General features: G+C 40.3%; 1 protein-coding gene and 1 long non-coding RNA gene across 24 annotated transcripts in view; one reads left to right on the top strand and one right to left on the bottom strand.

Moving 5' to 3' along the window:
- Window positions 1-16802, top strand: part of ESRRG (estrogen related receptor gamma) — a 545323-nt gene that overhangs the window by 92272 nt on the left and 436249 nt on the right. For 3 of the 22 annotated variants that reach the window (XM_083433328.1, XM_083433342.1, XM_083433344.1), the window contains exon 1: window positions 13554-13650. The exons of 13 other annotated variants lie outside the window; for them this stretch is intronic. The gene's annotated coding sequence lies outside the window, so the exon portion shown is untranslated. Of the gene's footprint in view, window positions 1-13268; window positions 13651-16802 lie in introns of those variants that run through there. 6 more of the 22 variants (XM_083433317.1, XM_083433332.1, XM_083433316.1 and 3 more) reach the window with 4 other exon arrangements.
- LOC310674309 overlaps window positions 1-16802 on the bottom strand; it is a 63659-nt gene that overhangs the window by 5789 nt on the left and 41068 nt on the right. Inside the window, exon 1 of one of the 2 annotated variants that reach the window (XR_014509514.1) lies at window positions 13150-13269. The exons of the other annotated variant lie outside the window; for it this stretch is intronic. This is a non-coding gene — a long non-coding RNA (uncharacterized lncRNA). Of the gene's footprint in view, window positions 1-13149; window positions 13270-16802 lie in introns of those variants that run through there. 2 annotated transcript variants of the gene reach the window in all.

The raw sequence follows: 16802 nt of genomic DNA, 5'->3' as shown, positions 1-16802 counted from the left end.
ATAGACATATATAACAGAGAATAATGAGTGGGAATATACAAATATCAAAATAAAAATTAAGATTTCCTATCATTCTGCAAAAAAAGAGGACTCACCTTAAAGTGAATGTCAATGCTGATTTAATTCAGTTATCTAACACACATTTATACAAATGTGGATACAAAACAAGTTAATTAGAAAAGGAGTATATAAAAAAGGAGAACTGTGCAATAAGGTAATTAGTATGCATCGTCATATCTGTTCAAATGATACTGGCAACAAATATAAGACTAATTTCCTTAACATGTCAGTAATATAAAATACGTGAAGTATCCATAGAGCAACATTAACTGTTTTGATGACATACTGGTAATAATGGCTTCAACATAGAACTGTTCTGTATTGGAGTAGATGACCTCCAAGGTCCCTTTCAACGCTATAATTATATGATTCCATAAGCGGTTAATTGTATGGTTTATACTTGGGTTTGATAATATAATTTACATACAAAAATATGTGCTAAACGGACCCTTTAAGAATTTAAAGTCTATTCTGTGTTAGAAAGTACCTGAATGTGTATGTGTGTCTGTGTACATTTGTATTTGTGTGTGTATCACTGTTACCTTGAGACAGTATGCCAAGGTCAACTCCTTATCCTTTGATTATAAACTGGTAATCAAGTTAAAATCTGCAGTGCCTTGTTTTCACTGTGTTTTGTCCTCATAATATAAACATGCTTACATTCCTCTAATATTTGATTTTTCTAAGCATTTGACCACTTATCCAATACATTGTGTGGGGTTTTTTGAAAGGCTGTTTGTAAAGCATTTTCAATACTGCAGTTTGTCTCAAAATAACTACAGGTAAAGTGATCTGCTGAAGTTTAAAAAAGAATTAAAAATGCATCATGTATCCAGCAGACTGGAACGTTTTATAATGTATCATGTCAAAATATAATTAGGATGAGTGTAAATTGAATATTGCAGGTATTAAGAAAAGTAATGGAAGGATCTGAAGGCTTTCTTACATTTGCAGAGAAGCAGGTCCTCACATTTATTTTTGTGTGATGTATGAATTCTCTCTCAGAGGCAGGTCAGCCTATAAGCACATGGGAAATCCTCCTTCTCCTGGTGACTGAAGGCAAGACCAGCCAGGAAACAAAGGAGATGAACTTTCCTCTTGTCTTCTACTTGTACACAGATAGCAAAGCCAATCTTAAACTTACATTCAGTCAAGAAAGGGAGGAAGCTAGCTGGCTAGGTTTTGTCCCCCTCCCCCATGTTCTCCATTCTCCTTTAGTTTAGATGGATCAAATAATATTTATAGTAAAGAAAATCAAGGAATGCAGGCCACTTCATAAGTTATGTGTGTAGTTTGTACACCTTATGCTAGCGACCTTGGTCCATAAGAAAAATCAAAGCATATATTAGGGCAATATTTTTATTAGGCCAACCAGAAAATCACAAAAGTATGCAGGCTTGAAAGGTGAGACAAATGTGCTTTTAAAGGCACACACACACACTGATATAAAACGATGTGCTCATACAATTGAGTTCTATGGGGGGAAATAACGGTTTTCAACTGGAAAGACTGCCAAGAGGATCATAACTTGCTCTACTTGCTCTCCCAGGCAAAAATAGTATTTAGGGAGAACATTCTTTTATTTACTAACTTGGTTTTTTTTTTAATGGCTGCCATTCATTCCTATAGGGGGAAGAAAAAAAACACTGCACTTTGGAACGCTGCTGTAAACTACCCCACACCCCTGAAATTAGATGGCTCAACTAAGAGGGATCCATAGAAGTGGTGCAATGTTCATCTATGTGAATTCACTGCGCTACTCTTGAGTTGCTGTGATATGGGAATCTGTTTCTGCATTGCCTGTTACATTGACGAGCATTTTTTGCCAGTCTAGAATAAACATGAATACACCCTAGTTTTCCATTCAGCATAGATTAGAACCCCCAACATTATAGTTCTGGGGGAATATTACCAAGATCATATAAACATGGATTAATTACACATTAACACTCCTTTACTTAACATTTTATTTTCAAATGTTATTGGGTAATGAATGATAAGGAAAAGAATGCCCTTACTAGTCTTTCATTGCACCTTTATGAAGCCTTCTTATTATTTAATATTTATATGTATTTGGTGTTTTTTTTAAAAATAGAAGTGTTCACTTTTCTGCCATTTAAAGTGCAGCAGGAGAAACATGTTTTATTATGTTTGAGTCACCAGGCTTAGGGGAAACCCAAGGTTTACCAAACAACAAGAAGATTTATTTTTTTAAGGGAAATAATCCTGAAAGGCATGGGAAGAACCACGAAACAGCTTAATGAAGATTGATCATGTTTTGTGGACACAGACTACTGCCTACATTGGGAGAGGGAAAATAGGAAGAGTGTAGGGTGGAATTGGAAAGGGCATGGCTGGCTGGCATCTTGAACAGGAGCACCCCACACTGCAACATTTTGTTTTAAGTCCCACCAGCAGGACCTAAATTCTCTCCCTATCTCTCTCCTCGGTTTATATACCCCCATTAAAAGAATTCTCAGCCACATAACTGAATAATGTATTCCCCATTAATGTTATAGTTAGCAGTGCTTAAGGTTCCTCTGTGCTGTAATCAGGCATTCCCAACAGCAGCTTGATGTCAGATAGTAAACATCCTATTACAGAAAGCAGCAGCTTAGGCCTGCAGTGAATTTTCTGCTTTTTCTAAAAACAGGAACTATAATCCTAGAACATTTCAAAAAACGAAAGAATTTAATTTCTCTCTTTCCCACCCCTTTTAAAGTTTATTATGGTTTAAGATCTCACAATCCAAATTTGATGAACATGGTGACATTCCCAGTTTTAGAGCTGGCACTATCAGGCAGCTACTGGACATTCCAGTTGGCTGGTTGAATCGGCTGGCATGGGTGGGGTTGGGGGTATAACCAACTTGTCACAAATCCCAACATGTTGTCACTCTTCCTAATTAAGTTAATAAAACCTGCAAATTAACTGAGGCTGTCTAGTTTGTTTTTCAGCCCAGAACAAATCCCACTGCCCTGCTTTAACATGTATTTCCCCCCTTCCTTTGTTGTTCTCCTTTACCCTTACAATTTGGTAACATTTATTATGATATACACAACAGAGTTGCACCACTAAATGCTCTTACTGTACTGGTGCCCACAGGGAATTATGCAAAGACTTGCAACCACCTGATATAATTCAGAAGTTGAGTTTTAAGAAGTATTCGTCTTGGGTTGTACTTTTCAGGATTCAATAGTCACAAAATTGGCTGGCTCCAGCTTTCATATGACTTTGGCAAGGCAGTCTTTGTCTTATATAACTGGGTCCCTGGCTACCATTAAAAACCTCCCTCGGTGCTCTGGAGAGATCCTGTGCCGTGTGCTCCATAGTACTGTGAGAAATTTAAAATGGCAGGCAGCTGCTATACCCCCTAACTAGTGGTGCAGACTCAAGGTCAGCATCAGCAATGGGACCTGTTGGGGTGCTTGAGACCCGGGAGCAGCTGAAGGATGACTGGTGCTGAAGTTGGCACTGACCACAATCAGAAGTGTTGGATTTGTCTTGATTATCTGCCAACTTTTCCCTTTTCTTGCGAGGAATTCTATTCAGAATAAGGGAATTTCCCTTAAAAAAAGGAAAACGTTAACAGCTATGTCTTGATATGAAAGCAAAAATTAATAAAAGTAGTAGCCATGGCTGTAGATTTTATCAACAGGATAAGATACCAAAATCATCCAGGAGGAACCCCTGCAAAATCCGTATAAAATGCAAGTGGAAAATATTTAATTTAATTTTTATGCTATATTGCAGGAGTGAGGAATGTTTTCAGCCCAAGGACTGCATTCCCTTCTAGGCAATCTTATGGAAGCCAAATGGGTGGGGTCATAGGCCAAAAGTAGGCAAAGCAATTAATTTTATCTTGTACAGTAGGCTTGTTTCTGGACACACTCTCTCACACAGCTCTGTCCTCCATCCAGACAAGCAAGAGGCATGCTCAGAATTCAAAGATACGTTCTATCAAGGCAGAAACATTCAAGGAAGGTACAAAGTACAGTGGTACCTCGCTTTAAGAACAGTCTGGTTTAAGAACTATTCAGTTTACAAATTCTGCAAAACCCGAAATAGTGTCCCGGTTTGAGAACTTTACCTTGGTCCCAGAACAGAATCTGAACAGTGGAAGGGCCCTGGCGGCGGGAGGCCTCATTAGGGAAAGTGTGCCTCATTTTAAGAATGGTTTTGGTTTAAGAACGGACTTCTGGAACGGATTAAGTTCGTAAACCGAGGTACCACTGTAGAGACAACAAAGTATGTGGCCTAGGGAGAGTCCCAAGGGCCAGATAGAGATGTCTGGAGGGCCTCATTCAGCCTCCAAGTCTGGAGTTTCCTATCCTTGCTGTACTAGTCTGCTTCTTCTGATATTTCACTTAATGCTTGAACTGTTAAAAAGCCAAAGTTATCTTAAAAGCACAGTTTAGAGGCTTAAGCTAAGATTAAGATGGAAGGCATCTCACCTCTGATCCTTACCAGTCTCCTTTTAGCCTGTGGTGGCTAGTCTTTTTTGTGAACTGCATTGAAAGGCAGTCACTGCTCCAAGGGTCATGTAGTAGCAGTAGGTTTGGCCAATCTATGTGGGCATGCACACACACAACACATATAGAACATACATATATAATTACCACATGTGCACATTCACCACACATACAGTATACACTCACCAGGCATGCAGTCTCCCAGAATTCTCTCTCTCTTACTCATACTCTTGCATGCACTAACGTACATACAGGGGCATACATGCATATGCAGAAACAACCAGCATTTCCAGCTGTGCCCATTCTAGTAAAAGGCAGTATTTCCACCCATCCTCAGGCTAGCACTGTGGTGGAGGAAAATGCTGCAGGCAGAGGGTTTTAGAAATCTTCTTTAAGGGGCTGTCAGAGGGAGTGCATATATTTGAATATAAACTGTGTTTCCGTGTGCTCTGGTTTCCATCATGGTGTTCCATTGTGCCAGAAGCGGTTTAGTCATGCTAGCCACATGACCCACAAAGCTGTCTGTGGACAAATGCTGGCTCCCTTGGCCTGAAAGCAAGATGAGAGCTGCAACCCCATAATCACCTTTGACTGGACTTAACTGTCCAGGGTCCTTTACCTTTTACTATATATATATATATATATATATATATATATATATATATATTCTATCTCGGCACTGTGGTGCTTAGTGCTGAAAATGGATATAAACTAACTGCTCTTTTTAGATCCTCTCTAAAGGGCAGGTAAAGGAATCGTTTATCATTCAATCACACCAGCAGATAAAGTTGCAGGGGCTCATGGGCCACAGGCTAACCACCCCTATTTTAATTAGTCAGAAGGAAAGTAGAGTTCTTAACTTTCTGTTTCTTAATTGTCAGATTCCTAGGTTGAACCTTTGACACTCCTGTGCACCTTCCTGAGCAAACTATTCTCCCAACAACTTTTGACCCGTCTGTGTGTTTCTTGTGCATACCTTTAACTTTCCTGTTAACATGTGTCCCTGCTTAGAAGAATCTCTCATACAAAAAACAACCATTTTATAGTCCAAACCCCAAAAGAATGTGGTTGAAAGTCCCATTCCTTCACCAGATGTCATGGAGACCTCTGATTTAAACAGCCCTGGACTGAATGCTGGAGCTGGTGTGTTAGTGGGGAGAAGTAATGCAGAAATGCATAGACCCGATATTTGTTCCCAGTTTGCTAAACCATTTCTCTCTGCTTTTATATCTCTTAAGAGTTGATTCACACATGCAGATAGATCATCGCTTGATATTGCAGTCATGTGAAATCAGGCCAACTGCTGAGTGTTGGGCTATGGTCAAGATTATGGTATTTTGTGTACAATTTTTTATTACATTTATATCCCACCCTTTGCTCAGGGTGATGTGAATAGTTCTCGCTTAACCTCAGAATAATTCTGTGAGGTGGCTTAGGCCAAATTTAGACCCTGTCATCAAAAACTAAATGGTTCTTACTGCAGGGCTGGAAATAACTTCTCCCTAACATCTTGAGAGAGCCAATCCCAGGCAAAAGAGGCACAACTGTGCTAGGTTGAGCAATAATCTTACTCAGGGTAAAGCATCTTCATATGCTCACCAAACCTAAGGTGTGTTTATGTAGGCAAGATCATAGAATCCTACTGCACCTCAGATTTTTATAAGAGGTAATGCTTTCAGTGTATATGTACTGCTATTCCATTGATTTCATTTTCCACAGCGATAAAACAATGCAAATCTCTGTGACATAGAGAATTTTTTCAGTACTCATATGTAGCTCTCAATAGATTTTGTCATGTTTGAGAATCAAAAGAAAGCTACACTCTTTGATATGAATACAATGACTCCTCTTCTTTACACTTAAAAATAATAATTGCAGTCTATGGTCTTTAAGAATGCTGCACATTGATATTGCCATTGTATCCAAATGATCATTCACCTATTTTAATACACTGAATATGGCATCATTTCTTTTTTTCATATGTGAATAAACTATTTTGCTGTGTTGTTAGCATCCATTCCAAAAGCATTTATCTCATTGATGGTTTTTGCATCATTGCTCATGGAAACTCTTTTTCCATATCAAATGGTTCTCCAATTTCTAGGGCTTCTTTAGTGTATTGTAAAATTTTAAACAATGTGCAACTATCTTTTGCTTTGCTTATTAGAAACTCATGAGTTACTTCCAGCATAAACACACAAAGTACAAAAGTGCAATTGGTTTCAGTAACACATTCTATCTGAGCAACTCAGGGTTTTGCTCATATATATATAGGATAGCCATTTCTAGTTAAATAAAGATTCATTTTACAATCCTGCCATCTCTGTTCAATTCACTCTTATTCCAATTGGCAAGATTTACATTTTGTTTTAAGAAGGAATAATAAGTGTGGCAAACCTCTCTATCTCAGTAGTCCAGAACTGCCCAGCAGACTTTAGATGAAGTCAGCATTAAGTAAACTTCAAAGAAGCAGTAAATGTGTGTTATACAGAATAACACTTCCATTGCAGTATCAATAAGCTGTCCTCCTTTGTCCAATCTTTGGTCTTCCTGAGACTTGGCCCATTGATTAGAAGTAAGCATAAACATTCCCCCAAACATGGCAGGCTTTCATAAAGAAATGGACATAAAAATGAATCTGAGAAACTTGCATTTGCATTTTGAATCTTAGTTCATCCTTTGTATTCAAACATCATGGAGTGATTTCTTCTTGACCCTTGTTAGGTTACCAGATTTGTCAAGGCTAATTCTTACATTTGCTGCTAGCCACTAACTAGTAATGGCTAGGAAATTGTTAAGGACTTTTCAAAATCCTGAACGTCAGTTTCCCCAGAATCTAGCACAGTAGACTTGCTTATGCAAGGTCTGGTGATCAGCAGTCTGGAAACAATCCTCAGGCAGATTGGTCTGTCTACTGATCAGCTGGGTCAGACACAATTAATGACAGACACAATGCTGCTTACCTCTGTAGTATGTTATATGACCATGAATAAAGTTGTTCTGGATCATGGATAAAGCAGACAATTTCTCCCAGGCTGGCAGAGTGTGTTGACAATCATTACGTTTAAAAATGCCTCATTTCTTTTCTAAGGTACATCCTTGTAACCTTTGATCCCTCAGCTTAAGTTGTTGTCCCCTGTCCATTCTATACCCTGCCCTCTAGCCCATTTATTCTCACAACAGAACTAGCTCAGTTCTAGAGTCCAGTGACTCTGGTAACGCCTTCATTCTGAGCAAATTTCTAATTCCCATAAAGGGAATTAGTATCATAAAACAAGCCAGCATGCTTTCAGTAAAGTTTCTGCTGAGCTTTAAATCATAGGGGCATGTTTTCCTGTTTAGATTGAGTAAGACTTTCATTTTTGTAATGTTCCCATAAAACAGTTATGCTGCGTGAGCTGGTCGCAGATCTCACTCAAACCCATTTTTATACTGGCAGTACTGCTGATTGCAACAATGTTCTCCACAGCTTGTAACAGTGTAAGTCAATCAGAATAATATCTCATCCCCTCAAAGCCCTATACCCTGTCATTCTGTAGCCGCTTCATTCAGGTCTTTTAGAAATTCCTTATTATTAATAATTAATTTTAATTAATTAGATTTCTATACCACTCTTCATCTGAAGATCACAGGGGGGGTTACAATGTAAAAACACAAAACTACATACCATAAAAACAAACAAAAACAATAACGCCCCTTCAGGCAGATTAAAAGACCACAGTTTAAGTAGCCAAAGGCCTGGGAGAAGAATGCTTTTGCTTGGCACCTAGAGATATGTAACAAAGGTGCCAGGCAAGTCTCACTGGGGAGAGCATTCCACAAGGGGAAGCCACCACAAAAATTAAGGTGATATCATTAAAGTGATATGGCCAATGTTTTAGTAAAATATTGCAGCTTATAATTTAATAGGCCCAAATTATAATTTGTATACTATATTTTTAAGCTACCAATGTATCTGATATATTAAAATATATATTCAATGAAGTAACTCTGATTTAAGCCTTGATTGTGTGTTAAAAGGGGGAAGAGATTGAAGGAACATAAATATAACCCAACTCTCTTTTGACAGGCAGTAATGTGAATTAGAACTATATTAGAAAATATGGGCTCCGGTCCAAGGACCCCTGTGCAAACACATTTCTATGTATCCGTGATAGGACCCTGATTTTTATCCCTCAGCTATAGCTAACCATGCAACATAGCACATCTCTCCAGAGAGTCCTGCAACACTCAGGAACTTCAATCCAGATGGTGGGTCTCCCTAGGCATATATGACTAGGCATACATCAAAATGCATTTCACTAACACATGAATGTGGATCCAAGTCATGGATTAGAAATATTTTATATTTTATTTTTCATTACGCTTGTATTCCAACAAGGAACTCATGTTAGTATACATGGTCTGCCCTCCTGCTTTAATCTTCACAACAACCATGTGGCATAGATTAGGCTAAAAGTGAGGTTCATGGCTGAGTTGGGGCTTGAACCTTAGTCTACTTGACCCTAGTCAGGCACTCTAAGCACTACATCACACTGGATCATATTTTATGACATATTCTTCAGGTAACCGCAAATAAATTAATTATCCCCAGACATTCTTAGCATGCTTTTCTTCACACAATCAGTATTCTTGAAATATGTTTATCAATATATTATGATTTGTATGCCAGATTCTCTCCTTAAAGATCATCACATTTGGGCTTGTGTATTCTTGTAATGATGTTGAGAATAGTCATAGTGTGAATGAGCAGTTACATGTGCACATGACTATATAAGGCTGCACTACCTTGGCAACACTTTTTAGAGTCATTATGTCATGGGAATCACTGCCATCCCATGTAATCATGTATACATGCATATACTTCCAGTTCATACATCATAGTACTCCTAAATATGCATAACTAAGACATACTTATTGGAGGAATTTCAGCACTCCCATCACATGTACAAACCAGCCCTAATTTGTTTTCATCATGTACTTATTCCTATAATCAAACTTGGCAATGTTTGGAATTGCTTTAAGTGCAACCAAAGGTCTAAATGTGTCAAGTATAACTTTTTACTCCCACCCCTGTTTTGCTCCAGGTGCTCATAAGTTTCAAAAGCATGCTGCATGGGGATATTTAGTATTTCAGCCAAAGTCAAAAGCCTGCTGGGCAAGTGCAGCTATTTATTGTATATTATAGCTCTCTTGATTATGGTTTTGCACTGCAGTCTAAGTATATTTGCTCATGTGTTTCTAACTTATATTGTTATCAATGCATAGATGTACAATACTGCAAACATATTACATTTTACATTAATTTGATCATTGTTGTGTATAGATCCACATAGTCTGATAGCATTTGAGATCTCTTTGGTTAAATGCCTGGGTGGTTATTGGATGCCTAACTGCCATCAACTTGGAAAACTTGCATTTTGTTCAGTATCTTCAGCTCATTCACACTGTATACATTCAGCTCATTCACACGATATACATTCATACAGTGCACATTATACACACAAACATACACTTTCTGATGTATATGTGTTATGTGCAGTGTAGACTATACAGATGAGGGGCTTTTATATTGGACTTTTACCAATGAAGTTCTTTGAAGACAAAGCTGTAAAATTGAATTTAAAATAGTGTATGTTCAGATGTCTGGCCTTCAGTGTGAACTGATTTCCATATTGCTGCCACACTGAACTCTAAACAGCACCATATATATTAGCATATAAATATTTGATTATTACTTTCACAAGTAAATTGTTTGGAACCCTGAAGGATGCTTGGAACAATGAAACATTCTAAATAAGTACAAATTAGTTGTATTTATATGTTATTATAGATACAACTGGTTTAAAAGGATGGTTATTTATGTTAGCTTTGAAAATGCTGGGTTGTTGTTTTAAGCTAGAATCCTAAATAGAATTACCAGTACGTCAGTCCCACAGTAGATAGTAGAAATTATTTCTCAGTAAATATGCATAGGTTTGCACAGCATATTTTCTTACATCTGTTTTGTTCCATATTAGGTGAATACCAGCAATTTATCACTGTACCATATGGATATTGTTAGGTGAGGGCTGTTCCTGACAGGGAATGATTGGTTGAAGTTATAGACTTATATAAGTTTCTGTGCATATAATAGCTGGTCCAGAAAATGCAATTACAAGGAAATTGTTGGACTGCTGATTCCTCTAGTGATTTTTGCAGCTACTCACTGCATCCTAAACTAGTTCAAAGTATGTTAAACTGCATGATCAAGACTGAGAAAGCAGGAGATACTTTGAGGCTGCTTCTATATGGCACTAATAGGATGTTCTAAAAAAAAAATAGAACCTGTTGTGCTGTATGGAGTATTATAATATTTTGAAATAAATGGCATCTCACAATCCAGTACCACCAGTACTGACAGCATATAAATCAATTGTGCAAGAGTACTTCATGTGAGGTGTCCAATTTGTTGCAGGAGAAATCTACCCACCATACGATCTGGATGCCTTATTCTTTTTCTTTCTGATAGTACTTGGCAACAGCCTGGTAGGAGCATTTGGCACTGAATCTGGGCTGGAGCGCACATTACAGCTGTCATGGGGATGACACCAAAAATGGTATCCCTAAAGTGACAGATCTGTCTCTGTGCTGTAATGTACAAAAGCACTTACTGCCTGGAGTTTTGCCACACATTACAGATCACCCTGCCCTTTCTCCAGGTTCCTGGTGGTCAATAGTAGGTGGTGATGGAGATTAACAGTGGATGAGAGGTTACCACAGACTATTTGTATGTGTTACACCTGGGAGACACAACCATTTTAGGTGACATTTCTTCGGCACTAGTGATGTGCTCCACTGCCTCAAGTTTGACAACCTGTTATGTACTACTGAACCCATCATAAGTCAGTGTGGTTAGAATGTTGGACTAGGAAAACCAAGTTCAAATCCTCAAGCCATAAAACTCCCTGGTCATTGATTGCTGGAACAGTCACCATTGTCTCAGTCTATCTAACATGCCTCAAAGTTTTTCTGAGGTTAAAAATGGGGGGGGGGGGGGAGAAGTTTGAGCTGCCTTGAATTCATTGGAAGAAAGGTGGGATAGAGAAGTAATAAACAGACAATTTGTTGTGTTGACTGCTACTGTTGCTCAGAGACGCTCCCAACATGCATTGAGATTAGTACATTACAACTCCAAAAGTATATAAAAAAATTGCTTGAACCAACATAGGAATCTGCCTTATATGGAATCTAATCTTTGGCCCATAGCTCTACAATGACTGGCAGCCAAGCACCTAATTTTAGGTAGGGGTCAATTCCAGACCTATCTGAAGAGGCCAGGGACTGAACCCAGAGACTTTTGCATGTGAAGTATGTGCTCTGCTATTAGAACTACAGCCCTTTCCTAGATACTTGCTAGTGGATTTAATCTGATTGTTTCAAAATCTGGCAACCGATGATGGCTATGCCACGTCAACACTACGCCAGAATTTTCCTGTTAGTTGGACCTTATCCAGACGGTAGACTATGAGTCAAATAGATGGACCACCATTAAGAAAAGTACATGGGAAAGAGCTCCACCTGAAGCTCCACCTTAGGCATAAATAACAGACATATATCTTTCATCACGAGTTCAAGCAGCAGTTTTCATAGTGTCATGAAAAATTGGGGAGGAAATGAAAAAACATTTCCTGCTATGCACACACAGGTCTTTCCACAGGCATTGATTGTGGGTATGGTTCTTTGGTGGATGTTGACTACCATATGACAAACACTTGAAACCAAGCACTGTTGAAACCAACTGATGCATAATATACTGAAACCAAGTAACTGGTCATAACATTACAGAACAAATGAGACCTGCCCACAGTTCATTTTTATATTCTCACAATTTTGATATGACATAGGCAATTAATTACAGTTTGAGACATTGATTTGAGCAATTTTGGTTATTCTAGAAGCACTATTTCTGTGGCACTATCAGAGCAGAGCAGAGCAAATCAATCCTTTGGGTTCCAGATTTGGAAAGACTTTCCAGTACTGTAGTTCTATTATTGTAATAACTAATAAATGTAATAAAAGCAGTTTAAGCAATATTTTATTACATTTGAAATTTTAGTAGCTGGGCGGGGGGGGGGGAATGCATCCCCCAAACGGGTTCTCACCTGCCCCCCCCCCCTTTTGTCTAGGCACTGGGGTATGTTCACTTGTGTAATGAAAATACAGCAGACAAACATTCAACGTGGTTAATCAGATGAATGGGAAAAGACAAATGAGGAAATCATTGGGATTTGGCAGGATCCACTGACTGGATCTGCATATTTTGATTATGGAATAATGGCTGGGAGGAATGGTGCCAGTTGGAGGATATGTTGGGATCTCTAAATGCTGGTGGATTCTTTGTACAAACAGGCAATAGTATTTTCTCACCCAGCCACCCCAGCCACCCACCAAGCCCCTTTAAGAACAGCAGCAGCAAGAAACAACACACGCAGCCACACAGGCAGACTCAAATCAATGCAAATACAACCGAGCAGGCTGCTAACGATCACCATGATTATGCATAAGACGATCTTCGGGCATTATTACATATATATTTATATATTTTAAAAAATGCATGCGAGAAAAGTGCACATACCAAGTAATGATCTCAGAGAGAGAGAGAGAGAAAGGAAGGAGGGGAGTGGGGGACCTGGCAGCTTCCCCCTTCTCCTGCCAAGTTATCATTGAGAAAACAGACAGGCAGAGTGACGTCCTGGGTCAGACTGAGTGCGGATCGACTCTACCAAGGAAACAGGGAGGCCCGTGCATCCTTCGGGTGCCCACCGCCGCCTTTCTCCCCCTCACAGCCGGCTTCGCCTGGTGCGGAGCAGCCGTTTAAATGGACCCCGTGCTGCGGGAGACCCCGCCGATCTCCGGGCGAGAGCTCGAGGAGGTGGCCTCAAGCTGCCTCGGGCAGGCATCTCCCCCCTTTCTCCGGCTGAGGTCGCGGAAGCCCAGTTAAAGGAGGCGTGTGTAAAGATTTTGCAATGTCCCTGCATGGGGTTGTAGACTTTCCTAGCAAAGAAACCGGCTTCGGCTTCTTTACAGTCCCCGACGACTCACCTGATTAAACCGCCTGCGGTTCTGCCCTGACCAGGTAAACCGAGTCCACACCTTATCTTATCATGCACATCTGAAAACTAACATTACATCTGGGGCATCCCCCCCTTTCCCTTTCCCCCCCTTTCTTTTTTAGATTGGGAAGAGCCGAACAGCTGATAGAAGCTCTGTTACACTCCTCCCCCCCACCTTTCCACCTTCAGACCTGGTTCAATTTGACTTGCTCTCGAGTCAGTTCCTTTTCATAGAAATCACACAGTCAAACCAGCCACCCGGGCTTTATTGATTTCTCTTTCTCCCAGCTCCCCGCCACCTCTTTACCATTTCTTCTTTTCTTTTTAAGGATAGCTTGGGGTTTTTGTTTGTTTTTCTTGCGTGCTTTGAGTATGGTGACAGATTCCATTCCCGCAGGTTTTTGTCCTGTTCCTGCCCTCCCCAACCTTTCCTTTCCGTTCGTGTAAGGGGATTTATTAATTTAAACAACAACAACAACAAAATATCATTGCAGCTGGCTAGGGTTCGAGGAGCCACAATCATGGGGCAGTTTCTCGGCATGCAGAGATGGAGGCAGAATTAGAAACACCGTGCGCAGGTGGGGGGGGGGGAGAGATTCTCGAGGCTGGAGTGAGAGGACTTGACTTTAAAGCTGTTGCCAGTATGGTGTGCCTGCAATCGCAACAAACTGTATTGTTACTGTTATTGCTCTTGTTGTTATTATTAATTGATCTGCGGCTGCTTGGAATGTGTGACTGATACCCTGTATGGGTGTTTGTGGGTACGTCTGCGCGCCTGTCCCACCACTCCTAGATTCCCTTTCAAGGAGCTCAGAAGTTCCGCAGCTTTGCCAATCGGCTGCTACCTTGGCTGCCTCGCCTCTTGGATTACCAAGGGCAGCGCGATCCGTCCGCGGGAGCTGGAGAGGTGGCACACGGGGAAAGAGACATTAGCACCTCACCCCACCACTGCTCTTTTTCTTAAAACACTTTCTGGTGAGCGATTTGCAGGAGCCAAACAGGCCTGCCAGTTAAATACTAGGGGAATTATTCTTATCTATCCCCCTCCCTCTTATTAATATGGTTTTACCACATTGTGGTACTGATTGTGTGAGGTAGTGCTCTCATGTGCACTTATTTAGGAGTAACTCCAATTGAACTCAGTGTGATTTACTTTCAAGTAGACATGTATTAGAAGAAGTACCATTGAACAAAGTGGGTCTCAGTTTCAATAAAATATGTATGGGGTTGGGGAGCAGGAAAGAAAGCTTGCTGTGTTTGTGTTGAGATTATGTGTGTTTTCCTGCGCGCTCTCTCTCTCTCTCTCTCTCTCTCACACACACACACAGCAGTTAAAAAATCAAGAGGGAAGAGGGAAAGTGACATCTTGCTTGAGGTTCATGCAATCTTCCTTCCTCTGAGTATCAAGGTTTAGAGAGGTAGATGATAATTAAATTCCGCAAAGGTCCCAAAACTTGTGGCAGCAGAAGCTGTATTGGTCAAAAGGGATTCCCCTACCCCCTTTATACACATTGTGTCTTGCTTGTGCTGTTTCGGGGAGTTGTAAATCTGGAAGGTGGGAGAGGAATGGGACATCTTTCTATCCAGGGAGCTGCTATTTGGCAGGCGGATGACCTAGATAACTGGGCCCCTCTTGTGTGGGGTGTGGTAGTTGGGCCCTTATGTGGTGAGAGGTGCAGCTTTCTTCTGTTGTCTTACATATTATAGTTTATTATACATACGTGCTGCAATCAATGTACAATGTGCATTGCACTTTGCATAGTGTCTTAAGCAAAAAGGTAAGACCCTGAGGAGAGGGGTGTTGAGAAAGTCAGAAAGTGAAAGAGAGATGAGCCTCTTTCTGCGAGAGATGGCTTGGGAGAGCTATGCACCATTGTTTCATGGCTTGCTTTTGTCCCTACACACATTTCATCCCTACATGTAGGCATCACACTCTTTTTTTCTTACAAAGAAGGAAGCAAGTGTGTGGGGGGGGGGGGAACCCCACATTAAACTACCTATATATGTATAGCACATAAAGCAGGCATCCTCAACCTCGGCCCTCCAGATGTTTTTGGCCTACAACTCCCATGATCCCTAGCTAGAGGGCCAGTGGTCAGGGATGATGGGAATTGTAGTCTCAAAACATCTGGAGGACCGAGGTTGAGGAAGCCTGACAAAGTGTCAGGAGCACGTTTTGTGTGTGTTTTGAACAAAGGCATTTGTGCTTCTGTGTCCTCCTGAGCTGCAGGTCTGGGAGACCTTTGTGTGTTTTTAAGCTGTGAGTTGCTATTAATGTGGTGGATTCTGCTCCTTACAGTTAGCTGTGACTGCACATGAAAACATACTTGGGAAGTTGCCAGTGGGTTGGTGCATTTTCTCTCAAAGGTTAAAGAAAGAAGAGGGAAGACAGGAGGAGGGGAGGAGCAGAACTGTGATTGCTCACTTGCTCACATTGTAGATTTCTCCCTCCTCAGCCATGTACTTATATGTCTTATTAAACAGGCTTAACTTAAATATGGCTATTAGGGGAGTACTTGTAGAAGATACACGAAGGCAGAAGAGAAATCTGAATTTTCTTCATGTAACTATCAATGTAGAGGAATACTGCAGAGGTGATGCATTTTGACTATAATAGGGAGGGTTAGAAGAAGGCAGCTGTGGCAAGATTTTAGGCATGCAGTTTTGTTTTGCATGAAAAGATGACCTCATAGACTCATAGAGCTCAATGTGTATAACACCCTGCGCTATACGATGAAGGCACTCTTTCCTGAGAACAAGCCTTATTGAACTCAGTAGTAGAAGTGTATTGGAGTAGAGTAGACTATCAGAGCCATGCCACACTGACCACAGTTGCTTTTTTTTTAAAGCCATGGCTTAATGTGTGCTACTTCCATGAGTCTGACTTGTCATGTCATCCAAACCTTTACCCAAGGTTTGTTTATCCAAACAAACCTTGTGTAGTATGCCAGTAACAAACCTTAGTTACTGCTCTTGGTATATGTGGAGAGAAACAAACTATGAGCCTAAGCTTGGACGTTATAACAAGTTAGACTCTGCTATGTTTCCCAGTGATGCAAAAGATGCAAAGGAGGAGAGCCATGGAAACTTTTGACCAATGTTTACTAGGCATGCTACTTGCTCACCTCAAACCATGGTTTGTTTAAACTATGATTTAATGTGATCAAACTGGGGC

Source organism: Podarcis tiliguerta (genome assembly GCF_965153285.1).
Source record: "Podarcis tiliguerta genome assembly, chromosome: 3".
NCBI lineage: Eukaryota > Metazoa > Chordata > Lepidosauria > Squamata > Lacertidae > Podarcis > Podarcis tiliguerta.
The sequence above is the reverse complement of the archived record's forward strand: the minus strand, read 5'-3'. Positions and strand labels throughout refer to the sequence as shown.